At 40.8% G+C, this 22,709-nt stretch overlaps 1 long non-coding RNA gene across 1 annotated transcript; it reads left to right on the plus strand.

Annotated features, from left to right (window-relative positions):
* Positions 1-8,911: 8,911 nt before the first annotated feature.
* LOC107078663 (uncharacterized) lies at positions 8,912-22,682 on the plus strand. Its single transcript, XR_001479617.2, has 4 exons — positions 8,912-9,110; positions 10,629-10,772; positions 11,119-11,254; positions 20,445-22,682. It is a non-coding gene; the product is annotated as an uncharacterized lncRNA (long non-coding RNA).
* The last annotated feature ends 27 nt before the right edge of the window (positions 22,683-22,709 follow it).

Raw genomic sequence — 22,709 nt, forward strand, 5'->3', positions numbered from 1 at the left:
ATAAGGGCGGCAGCTCACGCCCCACACAGCATTCTGGGAAATGTAGTTCATGCACAGGATCTCCATCTTGTCTGGACCTACCGCCCTTTTGCAGTGCAGAGATTTACAATGCAATTATTTATTATTTATTCTCTAGTTGTGTCAGATATTACCTATGTGAATGAAAACCACGTTTAATCTTTGTATGGTTACAGTATGCCTGAAATATGACTCCAAAGCTCTTTATCTTCTGAAGTTGTAAAGCCTGAACTACTGTACATATGCCTAGCAGGAAAGTGCTGAACAGAGGTATTGAAATCGAGGTACAAATTTCCTAGAGGGTCCCATGTAACACTCTAGAAGTACCTGTGGTGGCTCTGTGGCTAAGGATCTGCGCCTGTGGCTGGAAGGTTGCCGGTTCAAATCCCACAGCTGGCAGAGGAATCCTACTCTGTTGGGCCCCTGAGCAAGGCCCTTAACCCCAACTGCTCCAGGTGTGCTGTACAATGGCTGACCCTGCGCTCTGACCCCAGGCTCTCTCCCTGTCTGTGTGTCTCATGGAGAGTAAGCTGGGGTATGCGAAAAGATAATTCTTAATGCAAGAAATTGTAAAGGGTTAATAAAGAAATGTTGTTGTAAAAAAAAAAAGAAGTACCTGTCTGGATGTGGTTATTACAAATGATACAACATGCGGCACCATATTGTAGTAAGCATTGAAGTAATGACCCAAGCTGATTTAAATAGATTGTTTTTTACATCTGTGGTCTCCTATTCAAGAGCCAAAGTTTTCCCTTGGCTTATTGTGAGAATTTGAAGACATTATGCCTTCATTTATCTTACAGTATGCTTAATTATCCAAGGTTGCTTTTTATTCAATGGTCTGCAGACACTTTGGAGATGTTACTTTGCCTTACATTTTAAGCTATCCCAGTAGACATACAGAGACTGCGTCAGTGCTGGCCCACTATTAGACAGGCCTAAAATTGTTGCAACACACACATGGAGAAAAAAAAACCAGTGGGATCTCCGAAGCGTAGTATCATAGTCGAAATCCAAGCTCCTACGTGTATCACACTACAGCCCTCACTATATACACAAGAGCGTGTAGGTTTGGGAGATTGGGTTTGAACTAGCAGTTATCACCATCCACCTTGAAGAAAATGAGCAGCAATCATTCACATTAAGCAGATTTATGTGTCAATGAGCTGAGCTCCAGATGTATAAAAGAGTGACTTCATTGTGACGTTCTTTGCGCGTGGGACGAAAGTCAGTGGTTAGAGGTGGGATAACTAACCAATGGGACAAACCAGTCCGACCAGCCAACCAAACCAGCTGCCTACTGTTGTGGCAGGGCTCAGGGGCTCAGTAAATATAATCCAGTCCTGGACTTGTCATGCTATGACTGGTCCAATGTTTACTGATTACCTGTGAACTACGGAGAAATGCTCATTCCTGGCTGCGCCCATGGGTACATACGCAAAGCAAATTACATTAACAGATTAAGGGGGATTTAAAAGGCAAAGCTTGTTTCAGTGAATGCAAGCTTATCTTCTTGGGAGGGGTCTGATGATACCGCCGAGTCTGACAAAGGACTGGTGCACACCCTCGTCACAAGACCTCTTCTGAGGTCTGTCACAAACCTTTTCACCTTTTTTACTCACCTGTTGCCATAAAACCCCTGACAAAGTCACTTTCTTTGTATTTTTATATGGAATGTAAAAATTTGTTGCCATAAAACCCCTGACAAAGTCACTTTCTTTGTATTTTTATATGGAATGTATCGTTACAGTGTCGTACCAATGTACGTATGGGTAGATTTGTGTCTGTCTCATCTGTTGTGAATCCAACAGTCTAGTCGTTATGTTTGTTCCATCACGCTGTGACTGTCAGGCCCGACAACCCTCCCTAGAGGGCGCTCCATTACTCACGTTATCATTCCTGTCATTGTCGTTAACTCCCCAGGTGTACCTTGTTATTAACCCTTTACAATTTCTTGCATTAGGAATTTTTGCATACCCCAGCTTGCTCTCCATGAGTCACACAGACAGGGAGAGAAGCTCGGGGTCAGAGCGCAAGGTCAGCCATTTTACAGCGCCCCTGGGGTTAAGGGCCTTGCTCAGGGGCCCAACAGAGTAGGATTCCTCTGCCGGTCACGGGATTCGAACCGGCAACCTTCCAGCCACAGGCGCAGATCCTTAGCCACAGAGCCACTGCTCCGCCCCCGATTATGTGTATTAAGCACGTCGCGAGGCCCGCCTGGCACCAGGATACCCTACGTCTGTCTCCTGAGGGCACAGGCCTCATCCCCGACACCTCCTGCTTCCTGAGCCCGGGGTTTGGGGGATCTCGCCCACATCACCCTCGGATCTCCATGTTTTGTCTGTTCGTGTTTTCCCCCTTCCCGGGGGATTTTAACCTTGTCGCGTCCCAGGATGGATTACTCGCTGATGGACTCCCGGACTGGGCCCTGACCTGCCTTTGGACCCTTTTGGATTTGGATGCGGTTCTTTGTCTCCCCCGTTCACTGTCTCGCGGACTGTCACTGTTATTTTGTGCACTATTAAACCCCTGTGTGTTTTCCCATACTACGTCTTCTGTTTTCTCCAGCTCTTACCACATCGCATGGGGTCTCCTACAAGACCCGACACGGGCATCTGTCCGTGGTCGGAACAGTGACGGGTTTCAGACCCTGACTCATCTCTGCTTTAAATGGAAATTTCCTTCCTGTCCATCAGTTGGTGCCAGGGAGGATATCGGAGTATTGAACGGACACTCCTGGTGTAGCAGGTTATTCTGTTTAAGTCTAGTTTTGAGTCTGTGCGATAGTAACACAGGATGGAGTTTGTTCATTCTTCAATGGAATGTCTTTTTTCACCTCTTTTTTTTTACAAGTATTTTCTTAACAAAGAGCACATTAAGTAAACAAACACCTTTTTTACACAATCCTTTGGTCTTTTTCTTATGACTCCTGGACCCACCTCTGAGATTATAAATCAGTAATTCTGGTCTCAGGTTTTTTTTTGATCACACTGAGTATGTAGTGCTTAACCCTAGAGGAAAGTTAACACAATTCAAAGAAGTTCTTGATTTTCTCTGCCGGCTTTTAAAAAACATCCCTAAATGTTTCATATTTTAAGGTGTAGTCTGTTGCCTCTTATAATTTGCAAATCCTTATATTTTAATTGATTTTATAGTGTCATATTTGGCCTTGAAATGCTGAAACCATAACACCCGGACTGCTATTATTTGTTTAATTCTTGGGTTCAATGTTAACAAGGTGAATGTGCTCTGGCAGAAATATTAACGGCGCTGCTCGTTTCGTAACCCGTTACGGGACATTAAAGATTCTGTGACGTTTTTTTTTTTCAAGAAATGGAAATCCCGCCAGCGGTTTAAAAACGTGTGTGAGACTATTTATCCTGCAGATGGCGTCTAAGCACCGCACATTGAAGCTGTGAAGACAAGTTGCTCTTCGCCAAATGCTGGTTTTCTTTTGATGCAGCTAGCATTGCGGTTCTTCCTTCTTTTCCTGAACAGGCGTGAGATTCAGCCAATGTTCGCCCGCACATATTCAATGACAGACAAAAAATCATGTTTTGTGATTTATTTTGCTTGTTGTCGTACTCTAATAGATGAACGGTGATTTGAGTCTTTTTCTTTTCAGTGCATACATATTTATTTATTTACACGCTGCATGCTGTGAACCTGTGCGAAACCTTGACATTAATGCAAGTAGACTAGATGAGCGGTTCTCTACCATTTGTAGACCAGGGAGCAGCTCCCAGGGGTCTTCCTTCGTTAAGGACCCCTTCGGCTAAAAAACGACCCGTAGCAAGAATACAATTGAATCGATAATATTACTGAAGGTTACGGCGGGGACCGGACTTTATTGCTCCAGGGACTGGAGTACCACCGTGTACAGTAAAGCTCTATTTTTTTAAAGGCTTCAGAAACTGAAATTAAGTTCAGAATAATTCAGAATCAGTTTTAAATTGTGAATGATTACATTTGAACTCCAGAATGTATAACTTGAACCTTAAAGCATGGACATCATATACACTATCCCCCCAACAAAAAAAAGCCTCATAGACTTATAAGAAAAGTAGGTCTTCAAACATTTTACGGGAAACAAGTATACATTTATTTAGAATCCCAACTTATTTATAGTTAGTGAGTTCATTTTGTTTAAAACGTTGTAATTGTAATGCTTTCATTTTCATTTCTCTTTTTTTTTTTTACAAGAAATGAGATCTGACTGGTGGAAAAGATCTCTTTGGGATTTCCGGAGTACGCAAACATCAGGAGCTGGGGAAACTGTATACAGTCTCGGGGGCATCGACACACTGCACCGCAAGGACACTGAAGTACACCGGGATCATCGTCACCCGGAGCAACCAGCCACTGACATAAACACTGGCAAACCCGGGTGCTCAAACTTAATTTACTTTAAAAAACTGGACTACAAAAGGAGAGCTCTGGAGTTTAATTAATTTGGATTGTGGAAGTATGGATTATAGCGCAAGCCACCCAGCCGTGCTGTTGAAGACAATTACCTGGGTTCTTTCAAGGAATGGTGGATGAAATACTAAGATCAATTAACAATTAACTATCAAACAGGGTACATGGGCCAACCGGTGTCCTCTCCTTTGTAACCATTCCTGTTTTCGTAATTCATCCGCCTGTACAGAAAGCAGAGCAGTGATAACAAGTGTATATATATATATCTTTTTAAATTTTTTAATAAGTGGGTTATTTTCAGAGATGGATGTGTGCTTCTCCTCAGCGTGATGCACAAAGGTAAATACTGTAGCTGACAGGTAACGTTCCATGTGCATGTCAGCCAGTCATATCTGCAAAGGGCTGGTGAATATGTCTTTAAACCACTGAGGCTGAATGGGACACCTTGAAATTATCCGCCTTCTTGACAAGATAAAGCAGAGAGGTGTTCTGTTTGCACTCCCAATCCACTGCATCACTGGACTGCCAGGCACACATTCCAAATATCCACTGGACTTCTCCCTTTCGATCCCACATCCACGCAAATGAACTGCGCACCGCCAGAAAGCTACATCGAGATGTACAGTAATAACAAGCTAGTTTGCTCAAATGTATTTGCATGTTAATCGCATCTCCAGCTATTTATTTAATTATTCGTTTTTTAAAAAAAAAACTTAGCATATCTATGATTTATATAATTCAATATACGATCTAAGTTAATAGTATAGTAGTATCATATGGTGTGGTATACTGTAGGTTTTGAGTTTTTTCCTCTTTTGTATCATTGTATCATTTGCTCATTCGTTGCCTAATCGGTAGAATGAGGCACCTGTCCAGCCAGTGTCACATCCCTGGCAGGGGAGACTTGCGTGTTCTGGAAGTAACCGTCTCACTTTTCCAATGATTGGCAATCGGAGGCTCCAGCCTCCTCCGTGTTCTGTTGACAAGACAGGTGACCTGTGAGATCGAGGTTACACTTAGCAGGCTATTGTGTTCAGCGCCATGTCATCATGAATCTGGAAAATGTAAGAGTATTCGATACATTTGTTCATAAAGTGTTTGTTATTTATTGTTAAATCCATGTTTTGTGATGTTATTGGTTTTCTGAAAAGAGTATCCTACTCCCATTAATTTTACTAGCGCAGTAACTCCAAAGGCTGTACTACAACAGTGTAGAACCATTGACCTATTAACTGCAAATACACTGTTGCTATTTGTAATCCTGTTTTCTTCCATTATTTGCAAACCCCCAATTAAAAGTTGGATTTATATTATACTATGATGACTTCAAAAGAAACCAGAAAGAAAATATCCTACTAGTGTTTTGTTTTGTTTGTTTGTTTGTTTTTGTTTGTTTTTACAAATGCTTGCAATCTTATTTATAAAAAGACATTTTACTTAGTTACACCTCAACCAATAATTCTTTATTCTTACCTTTTCTACCTTCCTTTTGGTACTATTGTACTAATATTTTGCAGTTATTTTTATTTTAATATAACATTATATTAAATTACATTACATTATAACACCACCTTGATTTCCAGAGTCTGTTATATAGAAAATGATACAACATGTAAAGCTGACTCTGAGGACCAGAAATCTATCTAAACAATCCAATCAAATAATGAATCTATATATTTTATTTTTGAACGATTATCAATTACCTAAATATTTACATAAGAAAATCCTGGAATACATTTCTAAAATACATTTATTTTTAATAAAAATATAAGGTGTACTGTATGCACTGTCTGATTCCATGCTACGGGGTGGCGTGGTGGCACAGTGGTCTTCATTGTTGCCTCAAACCTGGGGCCCTGGGTTCAATATCTGGGGTGCTCACTGAGTGGAGTTTGTGCAGTATGTTCTTCCCATGATCCCATGGGTTTCCTCTTGCAGTCCAAAAAGACATGCTGCTCGGTTAATTGGCCCTGGTGTGAGTCTGTTTTCCTGTCTCTGTGTGCCCTGCTATGGACTGGTGTCCTGCCCAGGGTGTACCCCACCTCGCACCCGTTGCTTGCTAGGTTCCAGCTCCGCAGTGACTACCCCCCGTGACATGTCTGTGTCTGCGCATGCTCTGCAACGGACCAGCGTCCCCCTCCAGGGTGTACCCCACCTCGCACCCGTTGCTTGCTGGGATAGGCTCCAGCTTCCCTGCGACCCTGGGCTGGATACAGCAGTCAGAAAAAGGATTGATGGGTGTATTCTATACAGTGCAAAAACAATGGATGTCCACACAAAAACATCCTTCATGTGATCAAAGTTAATAGAGGAAATTAAATTAATATGAAAAAAAGAGAAGAGCCCTAAAACCAGAAACTGCTCATTTTTGTGATTTTTTTTAATACCTATGTACCACGTTTAGTGAAAATGTAATTGTTTTGAAAAGAAAGGGTCAGTTTTTAACACTTGTACCACCTGAAAACACAACAGATGAATCTTTGTTTAGATAAGTATTAAACAATGTTAACTCAGCCCTTAATTAACTGACCAATTAACAAAATCTGAATAGTATGTAAATTCAAATGGTTATTATTTTCACACAATAACCCTTTGAATAGAGCTCATTAATGTGAAGCTTATAGGAATAGCCAAAAAATAAGGAGAACTAGATGAGGAGGAGAGAGATTTTTCATCAGACTATACAGAAAAGACCAGAAGCTTAAATGAGACTGTGAAACAGTAAAAATGTGGAATATTAAAATTCTATTGCTCTAATATATAAAGAAAAATCATTTAAGCATTATCTTTGAAAAATTCTGATGAATTAATAATTGAAAAAAGAATGTGAAAAATGAAAATTTAACATGAGTTTATTTTATTTTCTGCAGTGTATAATTTTTAATTATGTCAATAACAGTTTTCTTAATTTTTGATAAGATTTGGTCATGCTTCGTATTAGCTGTGCCGAGCTTTACGAATTAATTAGGTGATCACAGTAATTACTGTTTATATTGTTGTTAATGAGCCAAAAGGCAAGTTGCCACAATCATCCAAATTAAACACATGAGGCATAAAGCCAAAAAAAGCCCAGATAAGAAGAAAAAGTCTGACTTAGAACTCGCTGTATTGAAAACATAATTTTAGAAAGAAGCAATTATACTTGCCTTACTTACAAACCTTACCATGCTTATTTTTAAATTATCATCTTATTTAATTTAAAGCGTATTTGTGTATATATTAAACACAATAAAATAACAAAAATACAGTTTTGTAGAACACAAAGGCAATTGTGTCTTAAGCAGGAGCAATTGTCTTGTGCAGAAGAAATTGTGTCTTACTGTATGCTACAGTCATTGCGTCTTGTGTAGATGTAATTGTGTATTGTGCAGGAGTAACTGTGTCTTGTGCTGAAGTAGTTGTTTTGTGCTGCTATAATTGTGTTTTGTGTTGGTGTTGATTTTTCTGTCTTCTGTATAAAGTCTTCTATGTAAAGTGATAATCCTGGTATCATCAATACTACAAAAAGATCAGGTCAACAGATTTACATTTTGGTTGGAAATAAATTTCAGTTTTATGGTAAGGAATACGACTATGCCGTAGATGTAACGACCTACAGCTTTCTCTGCTTGAATTAAAAATTCAGAACTATTTTTCAGTAGTTCAGACAAAATTCTAATTAACGTGACGAGATGGCGAATATAAAATAGAGAATGAATGACTACTCAGAATATGTGGTGGGAGGAGGGGAGGTGAAATATGTACATGCACATGTGTGCACAATAGGCAATCCCGAACTGCATTTCTTCGTTTTTCACTATATCCAGAATTATGTACAGTATGTTTTCAAACTTGCGCTCTGCAGCCGACACCATCCCCTCTCTTCAAAGCGATACTTCACACTGTCATTTTTATTGGGAGATTCGATTTTTGTTTCCCGCTTACATTTTCCCTGTCTCGTATTTTCATTTCATTTGATTTTCCATCTTTGTTTCCCTGGAGCTTGTAGTTTGACCAGGAAACAACCTTTTGTGGGAGAAAATAGCTGCTCAGTCATTTCCAATTCACCTTTGAGAACCTTTTGCATAACATCTTCATTTATCTAGGTTACAGTGGAGGGAGCTGTGGACTGCTAAGGGACACGTAGAGGTGAATTCCATGCTGAAAAGTAAAAAGAAGAAAAAAACACAACATTTAGGTCTTAGGTCTAAAGGTGATTTTTCTTTTTTTTCTTTTTTAGCATATACTTAACACACGTAAGTGCTAACACATGTATCCTAGAAGCCAAATGTCTTTGCAAAATTCCTATTTACCAGCTTTTGGTGGTGCAAGAGAGTCACATTACTGCAGCAAAAGAGCCAAGCTTTCACTGTGGTCACCAGGGGGCAAATTCACAAACGGAATCAAAATCACACACTGCCGTACTTGTTTGGATTATTTATCCGACTCTTTTTTTTGGTGGTGGGGAGTGAAATACTGCATACGCAGCATCACTGTCGCCTTTTGTTCCAATCCCTGTCTTCTCTCTGGAAGCAGAGAAGAAACAGATAAAACAAGTGGGGCTCATGAACACATCCTGGAAGTGCTGACACAGTGGACAAACGGTGCTCTTCTTTGAAATGAAAATGGCAGTAGGATCAGTAAAGACTATTTCGGAATAACAATGCAGAGATACAACAGACGGTTGCTTTACAGTATGTATAAAAATGTTTGCTCCTTGCAGTGAAAATCACACTGTGTGATTGTTTTTCTTGCTTGATAAACACATGGACATGGTAGTGGAAAAATAAGGGTTATGACTTTGCATCACGTTACAGTAATGATTGGTGTAATTCAACTTAGTTTAGTTTAATAGCTTTTTTTCCTTTCATGTTCTTTCAGGATCTGTACATTGCAGTTCCTATCCAAGGACTGGCTCCTCCAATTTGCTTGTTACTGTAGGTGTCAGTTGGACAGTGGGAGAGATCACTGTACACAAGATTTTTTTCGAATGGATTTAACGCAGTGAATGCATCAGTTTTACACAATGCCGTCGTGGATAATGCAATTAGAGCCAATTTAAACATTGGCACAGCTCCACAAGGAACGCTTTGAAGGGCAGCAGAATGCCGGTGGTCAAGAGGATCTTGTGTACAAGCTGCAGTTTAGAGTGTGAGCTCCATTGCTGCAGCTGAACTGACACAAACTGCGGATTTGATGGTTAAATTATCGACTGGCTTGCTAGCAACCCTGTAGCTTTTTGAGAGTGGTACTTTTAGCTGTCACATCTGAACCCAAAATACTATAAATGTCAACCTGCCAAGATTACAAGAGGTGTAAGATTTTCCACACCCTGAGCCCATACTACCCCCCCTCTATTATCTTGCCTGACGTTCCCTCACGAAGACGTATTGTCAAGTCACTTAGTGAGGACAGGTAAGCCACTTCATAAAAAAAAATAATTATGTTATCATTTGAGAGGAGTAAGACCCCAGAGCCCCTAGGCCCACATTTCCATTGTGTCACAGGGGGTGATTTTTTTTTGTTTTGAGACAGCTTTCAAGTCTTTTTTTACCCTGATGACCAGGGCCTTTCAGCAGCACATGAACGAGAGTCACTGGCAGAACTCCTGCTGCACCCTGCAACCCAGGGCCCTGCCTACTGCCAGGCGTGTAGTGGGGTTGTTGTGTTCTGCAGAATACCGTTGGCCCTCACCTCTGTCTTCTGTCACATGAGCAGCCTCATTTGCATAGTTACATGGTTTCCTGAGAAACTCTCCAGGCAGGGCTCTCCAGCTTTCACACCAGCCGTTTTGCCTTTTTTTTTTATTTGCAGCGATGTCAGGAAAAAAATTCAGGACATCAAAAAAGCAGAAAGGGCTGTTTTAGCACCTGTCAGGGGTTCAGGAAGTCCTTTTATTGGGAGTGATGAGAATTAATATGGAGGTAGTGAAGACAAAGGATTAATGCCAGTTCTAAGCACTCTCCTTTGCAGGTGTGTGCCTATTACAGAAGATGTGCAGGCCCGATGATTGTGTTACATGCCGAAACGGTGCTTCGATTAGGCTTTTTGACTGATGCCAGGTCTAATAAACCTATTTACAGAAGGTCACCCAGCATGGCAATTACATGCAGAAATCTGTTTGTGCCAGTGCCCGCGATAAAGTGATCTTCACAGAGCCCTGTATGAAAACTGTCGGCTGTTTAATTAACAGTCATTTCCTTGGCATACAGAAGCAGCTGCCTTGCTAACGACAGCAGCTCGAGGAGAAAGCATGAAAAATCGGCAGATGTGAGAACAACAACAAAAAAAAAGGGCGGCTTTTTGTGTCCGAGGAAAACCTGTACAATATCTAGTGAGGACGTGCTGGTTGTGCGGTATGAAAAATTAAATATCATTATTTTTTTAATATGAAATATTAATAACTCTGCCTTGTGTTTCTAGCAGGCATTTATCTAATAGAGCTTCTAATTAACATGTCTGGTGGCCTTATTTGTCTTGCTGGCATTCATTGTGCTTGTGAATTAGAATCCGACTACACTAATGTACTTATAAATATTAAACCTTTTTGTTTCTTCACTTTTTAATCAGACAGAAAAACGCAGCGTGTCATATTGTTTCTTTTTTTTTTCCCCCACTAAAGGCCATGCCGGTCACAAGGTATTTACTCATGAATGCTAGGCTTTCCCCTCAAGGACTTGATTTGTGTCATTTTTTCAACAGGGACACTGCACCCAGCAGAAATTGCGCCCCACCCGATGTAACTGAACAATACGCCATATGAACTACTGGGGTCTGAGGGTTTCATGAATCTTACATCGGCCATAACTATGATTCAACTGGACAGCAATACACTAAGGTAAAGCATTTTAAGCAGCTAAACACATATAAGTTGTTCAGAGCGGAATTACCACCTTCTGGCAAAGTTTTGGTCCACTGGAGCAATGAATTACATAATTGATTCCTTACTTGACATTGCAGTCTGCTTAATTTGAACTCTTTGTTTTCAGTTCATTAACAAGTACGGGGTTGTCTTTTAAGTACTGTGTTTCTTGGGTAACTAAAAATCCTTTTCAGTATTAAAAATAAAACTGCAGAGTTCCAACTCGGCACCTTGTTGGTTGAATGAAGGATGGATTGAAATTAAGTTGCAGTGATAACCAGCAGCTTTGGGTGTTTCCCCGGGACCGGGACTGGTAACCTCTGTTGTCAGTGGTGCTGGTGGACCAGTAGGTGGCTTTCTTCCCCACTGGGCCAGAGTTTCCAAACCAGTGACTGACTCAGTAGGGTGGCCAGGGGACATTGTGCTTTAGAAGGTGCTGTCCCTCAGATCAAACTTTAAACCCAAGTTGTGACTAATTGGCCATTGAAGATCCCATGGCGCTGCTTGTAGGAACAGGGGTGTTAAAGATAGTGGCATGGCTAAGCCTCACCATGACTGGCACAATCTAGGCTCCCTCTCAATTAAACTGGCGAGGTCATTCCTCACTCCTCCCTAAAGCGACAGGATTGAGGGCCTGCTGGTGCAGAAAAGCTGCTCCACAGCACTCATGTGATTATTGCTCTTAAACAATAGAGGAAGTGAGTCCCCCTCCTATGTACAGTATAAAGCAATTCTGAAATCTTTTAGATTTTAAAACCACATGTAAATGCAAGGAATTAGACTGCCTTCTGCAGTGAGCTGCTCTTAACATTCTTTTAGTTTGTGTTTCTAAAGCACTGTATAAATGCAACAGTCAATGCGACTATGTTCTCCTCCCTACAGTGGTATCCACGATCTTAGCAAGCATAACTTTCCTTTTCCAAATTCTGAGACATGATTGCTATAGTGTTGTTCAGAGAGGGGGTGCCAATACTTTTGGACTTAGATTTCTGTGGAAGTTTCTATAATAGATGTGTATGGATTTGAATGAATCCATATTAATACAGTTAAAGTAATTACAAAATTGTATCTTATTTCATAAACAGTATGCTTAAAAAGGTGCTATGCTGCTCTGTCAAGTATTTTAAGCAGTTTGTAAGGTAGCTCTTGGAAGAACTCGCTCCTGTGCCTTAGAGATGATACAGCAGAACTGTAGGATTATTCACCATAACCTCTAAATGTCTGTACGTCCTGAAAATTCTGTTTTTATTAGTTGTCGATTTGCAGAGTTCTCTGCCATTTTTAGAAAGTGTACCATTTAAAATGTATTTTGTTCAAAGAACAACTTCATGAAATTGACTATATAACGCCAGAGGACATTTAAATCACCCCTACATATTCACTGCTCATATCTGATGTTTATCCTAAGTCTTGTCCTACCTGATAAAGTCAATAAAATAATCGCTTTGTTTCGTTGTGAGTGTTCGTTGAGAATGTGACTGATGACATGCTTGAAAACAGCAGTGCCAGCCATCATACAGTATATCAGTTTACCCAAACCAATTAGCTGCTTTCTTCTCCTGAAAAGGAGATACATCCCTCAACCATCTGCCCAGAAGAAAACTTCAAAAGCAGCCTTCTTTGTAAATACCCTCTTCCACGTTGTGTTGTGCAGAATGCAGCCCTTGAAAAGTATGTAGAATCCTTTCTCAGAGTTCAATTATTTTCGTGAAAACTAAAAACACTTTCTAGTGGCTTTCAATGTCATTAATCGCAAACAAACATTGATAGCTGGGCAGAGAGTGCACCTCTTTATGTTCCATGTTCCATAGACTTCAGATTTGAGGATAGGAAAGTGTCTGGATCTTAGGAGAACCATTATGTATTATGAGCTCTATACTATTATAGTGAAACATTGAAGCAGACGGTAAATTTTTTATCTCTCTGGAATATTAGTATTTGAGCTGTAGCATCCAGTACAGAGGACATTTATTGAATTTTGCCGGGTCAGCACCTGAGCTATTTCCCACCCTCAGCTTTGGGCTGTGAGACAAATTCTCAATGCTCATTTCCTGATCTCACCACCGTGCTCGAGGGGAACATTTCACGTTTCACGGGGACGGCATTAAGGGACTTGTTAAACAAAAGGTCAGGAAGAGGTCAATTCTAAACTTGCACTGCTGCTCTGTAGCCGTTACACCAGAGGTTTAAAATAGTAACAAAGGGGGTACTCTAGTCTGACAATGCCACCTAGTTTCACAGAAAGGTAGGACCTCTTGAGTCTATAGTCTGGGGGTTCCCAAAGTATAAGGGCCGTCTGTTTGGGGCAGCTGCCATGGTGTCAACAACAAGATGCACCCAGCATTCAAACCCACTAGGTTTATTCTCAGCAGGTTAGTATAGCTTAACAAAATAAAGTCACCTCCATAATCCCCCCGTGGGAAAGTTTTATGCACCATAGTGCACGACACATCACCTCCACTATGGATTCGATTGTGCTAATCGGTCCCGTCCAATACAACTCTACAGGGACAGACAGACATTACCGACGGACGAAAAGAATGGTTCAAAGAGACAGACAAGGGCGATCTCTCCCCGTTTTTATACGGGAAAAGGTGGGAAGAGGAGAACCTCGAGGGGAAAGGGCAAGATCCCCTGGGTGCAGAATACAACACAACTAACGCTTGTGTCTGCTTCCTGGACTGCCAAGGCTCTACAGGAAATCCTCTTCTCTCTTCAGTGTCTACTTGGCTGCTCCGTTATACGTAGCCACTCCAGCCTTTTTTCATTTAATTCAGCCAACGGTAGCAGTTGTCACTGCTTGGTTTTCTAGGTGCTCGTCCATTCTCAAAGAAACAGGCAGGCAAGTGCTCCATCATTGAGGAGATCTGCATCTGTATTTCTGGTTGTTCCCTTTGAGGGATTTGATCTCGGGGCCAGGACAGTCATTGTTTCATCCAGGCAAGTTAAAGCCAAAAACGTTATATTTGTTATCTAGTCTCATTGTCAGATGTTTATGAGGAGGTCTTCACTCTCTTACGTATAAATACTTAGCCGTTATGCACAAGTTTTTGTGCATCTTCTCAGGCTCCATATCTCCACCCCAGCTTCACCCTTGCAGCTGCCTCCCTAGTTCATTCCTCCCTGGCCCATTCTTTGTAAGTGAAGGGGTTTTAACAATACTAATGTTACAGCAGGTGCTGTGCTTTCCTCAGCTTTGTGAGTAAACGCCAAACACTGAAATATTAAATAATAATAATTAATAATTCCTTACACTTATATAACGCTTTTCTGGACACTCCACTCAAAGCACTTTACAGGTAATGGGGACTCCCCTCCACCACCACCAGTGTGTAGCCCCACCTGAATGATGCATCAGCAGCCATAGTGCACCAGTATGCTCACCACACACCAGCTATCAGTGGGGAGGAGAACAGAGTGATGAAGCCAGTTCATAGATGAGCATTATTAGGAGGCCATGATTGGTAAAGGCCAGGGGGAAATTTGGTCAGGATGCCCCAACTCTTTTCGAGTGACCATATAGAGTCAGGACCTCAGGTTTCCTTCTCATCCGAAGGACGGTTCCTTTTTCCGTCACCCAAACCCACACCCATCACCCACATAGACTGCGGACTGAGTGCCCCCTACTGGCCCCACCACTTCCAGCAGCAACTGTCCAGCAATCCAGGTACTGACCAGGCTTACACCTGCTTAGCTTCAGTCGGTTATCAGTTGTGAGTTGCAGATTGATAGTAGGTGTAGGCCTGATGTAGGTAGCTAGTAGGCTATCCCTTTATATCTGATATTTCTGTTATATCTGTAATTAGAATTTGACCGAACTTCTAAAATGCCAGTGGTGCATATTGTACTTCTGTTTAGTATCTGGTCCAAATTGGAGATGATGTGTTCTGCACTATGCAATGCAATTCTGTATGCATTATGAAAATACTGTATATGAAAAACTGATCTTATGAGTAAAATACAATTTTGAATACCCAAGAAAACCAAAAGAAAAATTTTAAAATTGAACTTACATTTCTGACATTAAAAACCCTTCACTGCACAGCTATTATGATAAAATGTACATCAACATGGATGTTCCCACAAAAGCACTATGTTGTGCAGAGTTGCACTTTCTGATCATCATCAATCTCACACGATGCCAGAGAATTGTCAGATATCCTCTGATTTAGTGCTGCACAGTGGAGGTCAGCTTGTCTAGTGAGTTTGTGCCCTTACTGAAAAAAGCTTTGTGTTGTGTCTTTATTTTACCAGAACCATCAAAGTCATATACTTATGATCACTATTCTGATGGGTGATTCTGTACTATAGAACACACTATAGAAAGTCTCTGTTATTGATTTTGAGAGCTGTTTCTAAAATGTCTGTTCTTCCATTCACACTCTGTAATGTCAGACCAATCTCTAACACCCTTAATGCATGTAGTTTAAAGTCATAATAGAAGCACTTGAGTGTGGCACATTGACAACTAAATGGAGCTCTAATTATAATGACCTTCTTTGAAAGGCTTGGCTGTAATTGGAAAACAGCCCTGGAGACTAGCCATCTACAGAACACTTCAGTAAAAGGCACAAATGGAACAAGCTAAGACTTGCTTGTCCATTTTCTCTGGCTCTGAAGCATACCGAATTCTTTACTGCACCTGTTTCTTTCTCACCGTGTTCCTTCCTGGCTGCTCTAGGCTCGTTAGCGGTGACTCGTATTCATTCAGGAGATGGCCGCAGATCTAGTCGAGTGGAGTGCACTGGTGATGGTGAAAACTGAAAGGGATCGTTTCATCTGTCTGCCATTTATTTGGTTTTAGATCCATCCTGGAATACCAGTGTAATGTGTTCAGTGGGGTATGGTCTTAGCCATGAATGCATTCTAGTCAAATCATCACAAAGTGAAACAAGGCTAGGAACCTTTATGTGCTATTCAGAATGTCTTTCACACTATGCTATGACAATGTAACATTACAAAAAGGGCATGACTGGAATAGCTTGAGATCAGCTCAAACAAGAAAAGCCAGGTCCCTTCCTAGTCTTATAGTAATACCATGTATTATCCAGGTTTAAAAGAGCTGAATACCTTCAATCATGAAAACAGAACAATATGAGTGGACTTGATTCAAGTATCTGAAAGGCATGGACTGAAAGCATATTCAGTACCTGAAAGACATGGACAAAGTCAAACTTCAGGAACAACAGTGACAAATAGACTCCAGGAAACAATAAGTTAATAGCGAAGTGAAGTTAATAAGCGTTTCTCTGCTCAAAGGTGGGATCCTGTTATCTAGCCGTATTGTTAAAGCTGAGACACTGGGATCCTTTGTACAACAGATGTACAGTGTAGACCTTGTGGCATCCTGCTGATTGTAACCTTGCTTCATGTTCTTCTGTTCTCCACTTTGCGTTTTCTCAATCTGGAAACCTAATAACGACGGCAGTCGTCTCATCGGAGAATAGAAATGCTGTCATTAAGAACCGTAAAGTGCATCTGTTCTTTTAATCAGAGAACAGATGACTTTATTTCGAAACAAATGCCAGTCAGACTTCTCCATAGGATATGGAGAAATGAAATGTTAAAGTATATTTGTTTCTTTTTATGCGAGTGCCCTTTGCAGGGGTGGTTTCATTTAGCGCTGGGTTATTTGTAATAACCAAAGGCAATTTGTGTGCAAAACCGGATGAGGAATCCTGAAACAGACTGCTTTGATACAGCTGAATAGAAGACAATCATGTAAGGTACACCATGTGGATGGGTTGCTGATTGAAGTCTTGTACTGGGTGAAAAGACATTCTTAGTCAAGGGCTCATGGAGAGACCTTAACTATCTCACCAGATTCTCATTGTTAGCGAAGCAGAACTGGCGATGCTTGATTACTAATACTGCAATACCCTCTAATGAGGATGTTCCCAGCAAAGACCCATGGGATTTGTCACGACTGTAGTCCCTCCTCCTTAAGGGCGCTCCGGCTCTTTCACTTCGGACCTGATTTTGTGCACCTGCCCCTTGTTCCAGCCTCCTTCCCATCCCCCTTAAACACCAGGCACTCACTTTATTCGGGGCTCTGCATCCGATTCCCATATCATGTGAGCCTGGGACCTGCAATCGTCTGGCTCCGTTATGCTTTTAAGTTTCTGTCCCTGTTCCCCCTGCCGGTTCCGACCCGGTTCCTGTTTTTAACCTGTCTGTTCTCGGATGGACCGCCCGGCTTTGGACTTTCCCCGTTTTTGGATTCCCCGTTTGCATTACCTCTGGATTGTTTGCCCCGGACTCACCCCCCTGGACGCCTGCGCACTTTGGACACTCCCCCCCGTATTCATTCCCAATTCCTGCATGACCTTTTCCTAGTGTTTCCTCACTCCACCCTGGATTGTGTAGTCCGCATAGGGTCTGGAAAGAAGTGTTTCGTTACAGAGTTTGCTCCACATTTCCTGCTCTTATGGACAGCATGTTTGCTCCTACTGACACAATTTGTGTAGTCGTTGTCACACCATTGTGTTAAATCAGTTGCTCCATAGCATAGTAACACAAGAGTAATAGTAGAGTTACACTGCTGTAGTGTCTTCTCTGTGGGTAATGTTTGTCTTTTTTTTTGTACAGCTGTATTGGACTGTGCCATAAAAGAAATTTCCCCCAGGGGACAATAAAGCTTTAATTAAAAATGCCTCCTCTCCCTTTACTTATTGGAGCAGCAAAGCAGGATTTACCTTCGTAAGTCCAAACAAGATTTGAAAAGAATGATTGTGGTAAAAATGAACCCTTTTGTCTGTCTGTGAACCAGACAGTTGAGAAGTTCATCATAGGGTTTCATTATGTTGTGCAGGGTAATATGAATATTCCTTGTGTCTCCGTTTTTCCTCACTGTAGTCTGGGCTGCTGGAGCCCACAGTTCACATTTCTGTCTACATTCTGGTCCCCTTAGTGACAGTTAAAGGGTTAAAAACTTTTCAAAAGCCTATTTAGAAAAAAAAAACAATATTTCTTTTAGTAATAGTTCTACCATATTTAAATATTATTATTTTTCACTAAAATTAGAGGAGGACCAACTTTTTTTCCCTATCCTTCGTTTCTGGTGCTTTCATTACAGTGCTAATAGATTCGAGCCTTTTGTTCTTTGACTTAATTTTCTTCAAGCTCATCAAAATGTCAAACCGCCGACTGCAGTTCTCCCTGCATTCAGACATCTTCACAATAGGTCTGTTTCCTTTAAAAAAAAATCAGTGAAGCTCAGTCAAGGGTCTCCCCCCCCTCCTTCTCCTCCCTTGAATAAAGCAAGTTTATTAATCCAGGGGAAAAAAAAGAAAGAAAAGTATAGTGAAAGCATTTTTGTGTTTCATTTTAGTTTTTGAAAACCAAAGAAAAGAAAATCAATTACAGAGCGCACCTGAATATTATTTCCTCACCCAAAAACCAAATTACTCAGCAAACTTATCGCTTGCTATTGCAGGACTGGTATTAAAGAAAACAATCAGGCCCACAGGATTAATCTCTGACAGCAGCCTTATCTTTAACTTGCACCTTTGTTATTTTCTGATGAGCTTCTCCTTTTCGCTGCCACATTGTACCATACCTCACTGGTTCCTTTCATTTTATCATCGGCCAGTGGTGGAGGACCTTTCAGTTTATTAAAAAACCTTTATTTGTGAAGAACAAAGAGGAGAAGAAGGCAAACAATAAGGTCAGGCAATCTCCTTTCTGCCAGGAGTCACTCACCTGTTATTTAGAGTGTTATCAGACAGGGGGATTCACATCGCCGAGAATGGAGCACTGTCAGGCAACGCTCTTAAAAACTGATTGACGCATATCAACCTCTAGTCAAGGACCTTTCCTGCTCCTCATATCACAAGCTGCGGTACTCTCTTGCTTTGGTTGCTTGTTGGACATAGTACTAGGTGCAGGGAAAAACATATCCTTGTTTCAGGAGTTCAGTCCACTTCTAATTATGACATAACGAGCAGATGAATATATAGGAATAGTTTAATTAGTGCTTTGGCCTTCACTTGTCTAGCCGAAGAAGTGACAGCCCCAGCTGAAGATAAGTGCTGTCACAACCCCCCTCACTTAAGAGGAATGAGTCAGGGAGGCAGCTGCTAGGGTGAAGTACAATAAATATGTGATTTATAGGGTTACATTATGCGTAGTGAAGGAAACTTGGATTATCTGAGCCAACTTTTTAAATGAAATTCAGGTAGAAGTTAACTAACAGAGACTGGGGCAAAAGATGTATTATCAGTTTAATCATTTCGTGCTAGCTGCCAATACACATTGCATTATTATTTGCCTAAATAATTCAGTAGGCGTTAAAAGGTTGAGCCATATTTCAAAGTTGAGTTCAGGATTCTGTAATAACTCTTCTACTACAAGAAGGCCCAATAAAATATAGCAAATTTGTTAAAAGCACTTCTGACAAGCGTCTTTATTTTTAAGCTGACTGTAAGGAAATGCTTGAATGATTAGTTTTCTTTCTTCTTTTTATATCTCTAAGGATCAAATTCTTATGGTGGACATGTTGTTGGAGATACATGAGCTCTTGTTGTATTACCTAGATATTCTCACTGTGAAAGAGTCTAGGAATGGGGTAACCAGTCCTCTGTTGAAGTATTCTTATAATTGCACAACAGGGCTAAAACAAATTAGCCAAGAAATATATTACATGTATTTAAGCAAACAGCTGTCATTAATACAGTGGAGTTTTAGAACATAACAGTATAAGATGCGTTAACACCAAGAGGTCTTCATTTGGCCCATCTAGCTGTTTCGGCAGTTAAGTTATCCAAGGATATCACCAGGTAGCTTGTTCCATACCCCTACAGCCCTTTCCATAAAGAAGTGACTCCTGTTCTTGAAGTTAAATGCTCTTCTACAGTTTCCAGTAGTTTCCTCTGGTTTTCATTTTACTGTTTTCTTACCTGCAAATCCTTATTAAAGGACTTGTATTCATTGCTTGCCCCTATTCTTCCTCTTCAAACCTGCAGTGCTGACGCCTGTTTGTATCATTCACAGCAGGTTGGGGGAAAGGAAAAACAATACTGTTCATAGATGCCTCTGCAATATGGAGAAATGACCATGTTCTTTAAATCCGGGTGATTTGAACTGGGCATCTAACGTGACAGAATAAACAAAAAATATCATTATATCTATTTGCAAATTTTAATTTATTATGTTATCTGTTCTACAGGGACACTGTTGTTGAAGCCGATGCCCTGGTTTCTTTCAAGAAAGGGCCGGATGAGTCCTCGGATCAATTAACTCTTATTTGGTAACCTTTCTTATGCTTTTCCTTTCATATTTAAGTTTTATTTTCACCAAATACAGCCAAAAAGTGTTTCTTTTGCAGACTTAAATCCTTGGAATACTTATCCTTCGACTCAGGCAGCAAACCTTCAGATTGTCAGCCCCACAGACAGACTCCACAGCTGAGTGAATGTGAAGCCCCTGTTCCTCAGTCTGCTTCAGGCACTTGAGCTGTCATCGGAGAGGGCTTGAAAGTGCAGAATGAAAGCAGGAAGGGCCCTTCGTGCTGTCAAGAGAACAAACTTTGCATCAAGTGCCCATACAAACACTGATTCTGTTTGGACCAAATTGTGTTAGAAAAAATAAAATGAGATAAGGGAAAAAAATACTCATAAAATTTTCACTGGAAAAAAAAAGATATAAAATGGCTTGGTAACATTTATGTTAGCTGTCATTCATGTAGATATTCTTCATTTGGTAACGTGTGTGTGTACACTACTCTGTACAGTATTAAAATTCTCTTCAGCAATTTTACTTTTAAAAAGCACTACAAACCTATGTCTAAAGTGGGTTAAGTTTAAATTATGGAGAAAAAGTTTTAAAAAGCATTAGGATTCCTGCAGCTTTACTACTTTGTGCCTGATTAATCTTAAAATCTGTAAATCGTAAAACATCGAGGTAATGGAAACGCACACACCACTTCTGATTGGAAACTACGAGTACTCAACTCAGAAGCCTTTCGGTTGGTGAGGGGAATTTGCACATTCAGTGCTTATAGAACATAGCCTATTGTTTCTCTACTAGCATCCTTTAAATCCCTAAATCTTTCAGAAATACAAGGTTTTCTATTTAGCTGTGGACTAAGAACGAGCAGCAGCCATCCTCCCAGCCACCAGGGGTCGCTATTATGCAGTTAGATGACACCCCCCCACACACACACACAAACACCAATTTTAAAATGATCTCTGATTACACTCAAGCAAATTCGATGCTACTGAAAGGGATTTCACATTTAAGTTTTAATCATATAGGCATTGATTCAATTAGGAAACTGTTGCAGCAGCTGGCTTCTTGTTAACATTAGCAGAAGACATTTTGGACTAGCCAGTTATAAAATCTCTGGTCTCCAGAGCTCACTGGGCATTTTAAAGCACAAAATGTAAGACTTGCCAAAGTTTTTAGAACGTTTTTAAACAAATCAGCACGTAGCTCGTTAGAATTATAATCTCAACAGAAAATGTTAAAAGACGACAAGGGAACATGTAATGTATTTAATGCTATGGGGTTCACGTGGGCGCCCTCGCCGCCGCCGCATCAGGTCGGCCCCCCACCATCGGGGACTCAAACCTGGGCCTCCGGCATCACTCAACAGGGACCCAGCCTGGTGAGCTAAAGAGAGATCTCCTGCTATCACAGGGAAGGGCGTGACGTCACCGCTCTGGTAAGCCGGCTTTCACACTCAATGGTGGCTGTAAACGTTACAGTATGTAAATATTGGTGAAAAAATGAGTGAAAGGAAATAGCAGCTCGCAACAGTTACAAAAACCACAGTTTGGAGAAAGGGAATGTTATATATATATCCAGAGGGAACCATTACGTCACAATGTATCACTCCAGAAATGGCCTTGATTTTGGGAAACCACACAGATGCTAGAATTGACCTCATCACATTACAAAAACTAGTTAAGGAGAATCATTAACTCCAGCATGATAATGGACAACCTTTGACGTATCTTGAAAGTGAATGGATGTGGGACGAAAACTGAAGCAATTCCACAATCATCAGATTGGCCTGCAGCCTGACCTTGGAAAGAGCTGAAGACAGGAGAGATGAAACCAGACAACCAGATTGTGTTCATGATGGCACAATCCAGACCTCATGGACAATTGTATCGTTTTATCACACATGAATTGCTGTACCAGTCCACTGTGTCACTGATTGAGGTTTAAATTTGTGGGTCAGGGAAAAGTCTGCAATTGTAAAAGAATGAGCCTAGTCTGTTACAAATTGCTGAATTGAAGACTCTTCAATATGTGATCAGTGATCCATGAGTCAAAATGATAAAACTATTGTCAAGATATTTTTGTCATTTCCTTTATTTCACCAGTTGATTGCTCTTTCCCTTTTATTAAAAAGACTGATTCAGATGCCTCATTAAAATGAATAGCTGTTTATTATTTCCTGGATTGTTTCTTGTTGTCCTTTTAG

This window comes from Lepisosteus oculatus, chromosome 10 (assembly GCF_040954835.1).
Source record: "Lepisosteus oculatus isolate fLepOcu1 chromosome 10, fLepOcu1.hap2, whole genome shotgun sequence".
Classification (NCBI taxonomy): Eukaryota; Metazoa; Chordata; class Actinopteri; order Semionotiformes; family Lepisosteidae; genus Lepisosteus; species Lepisosteus oculatus.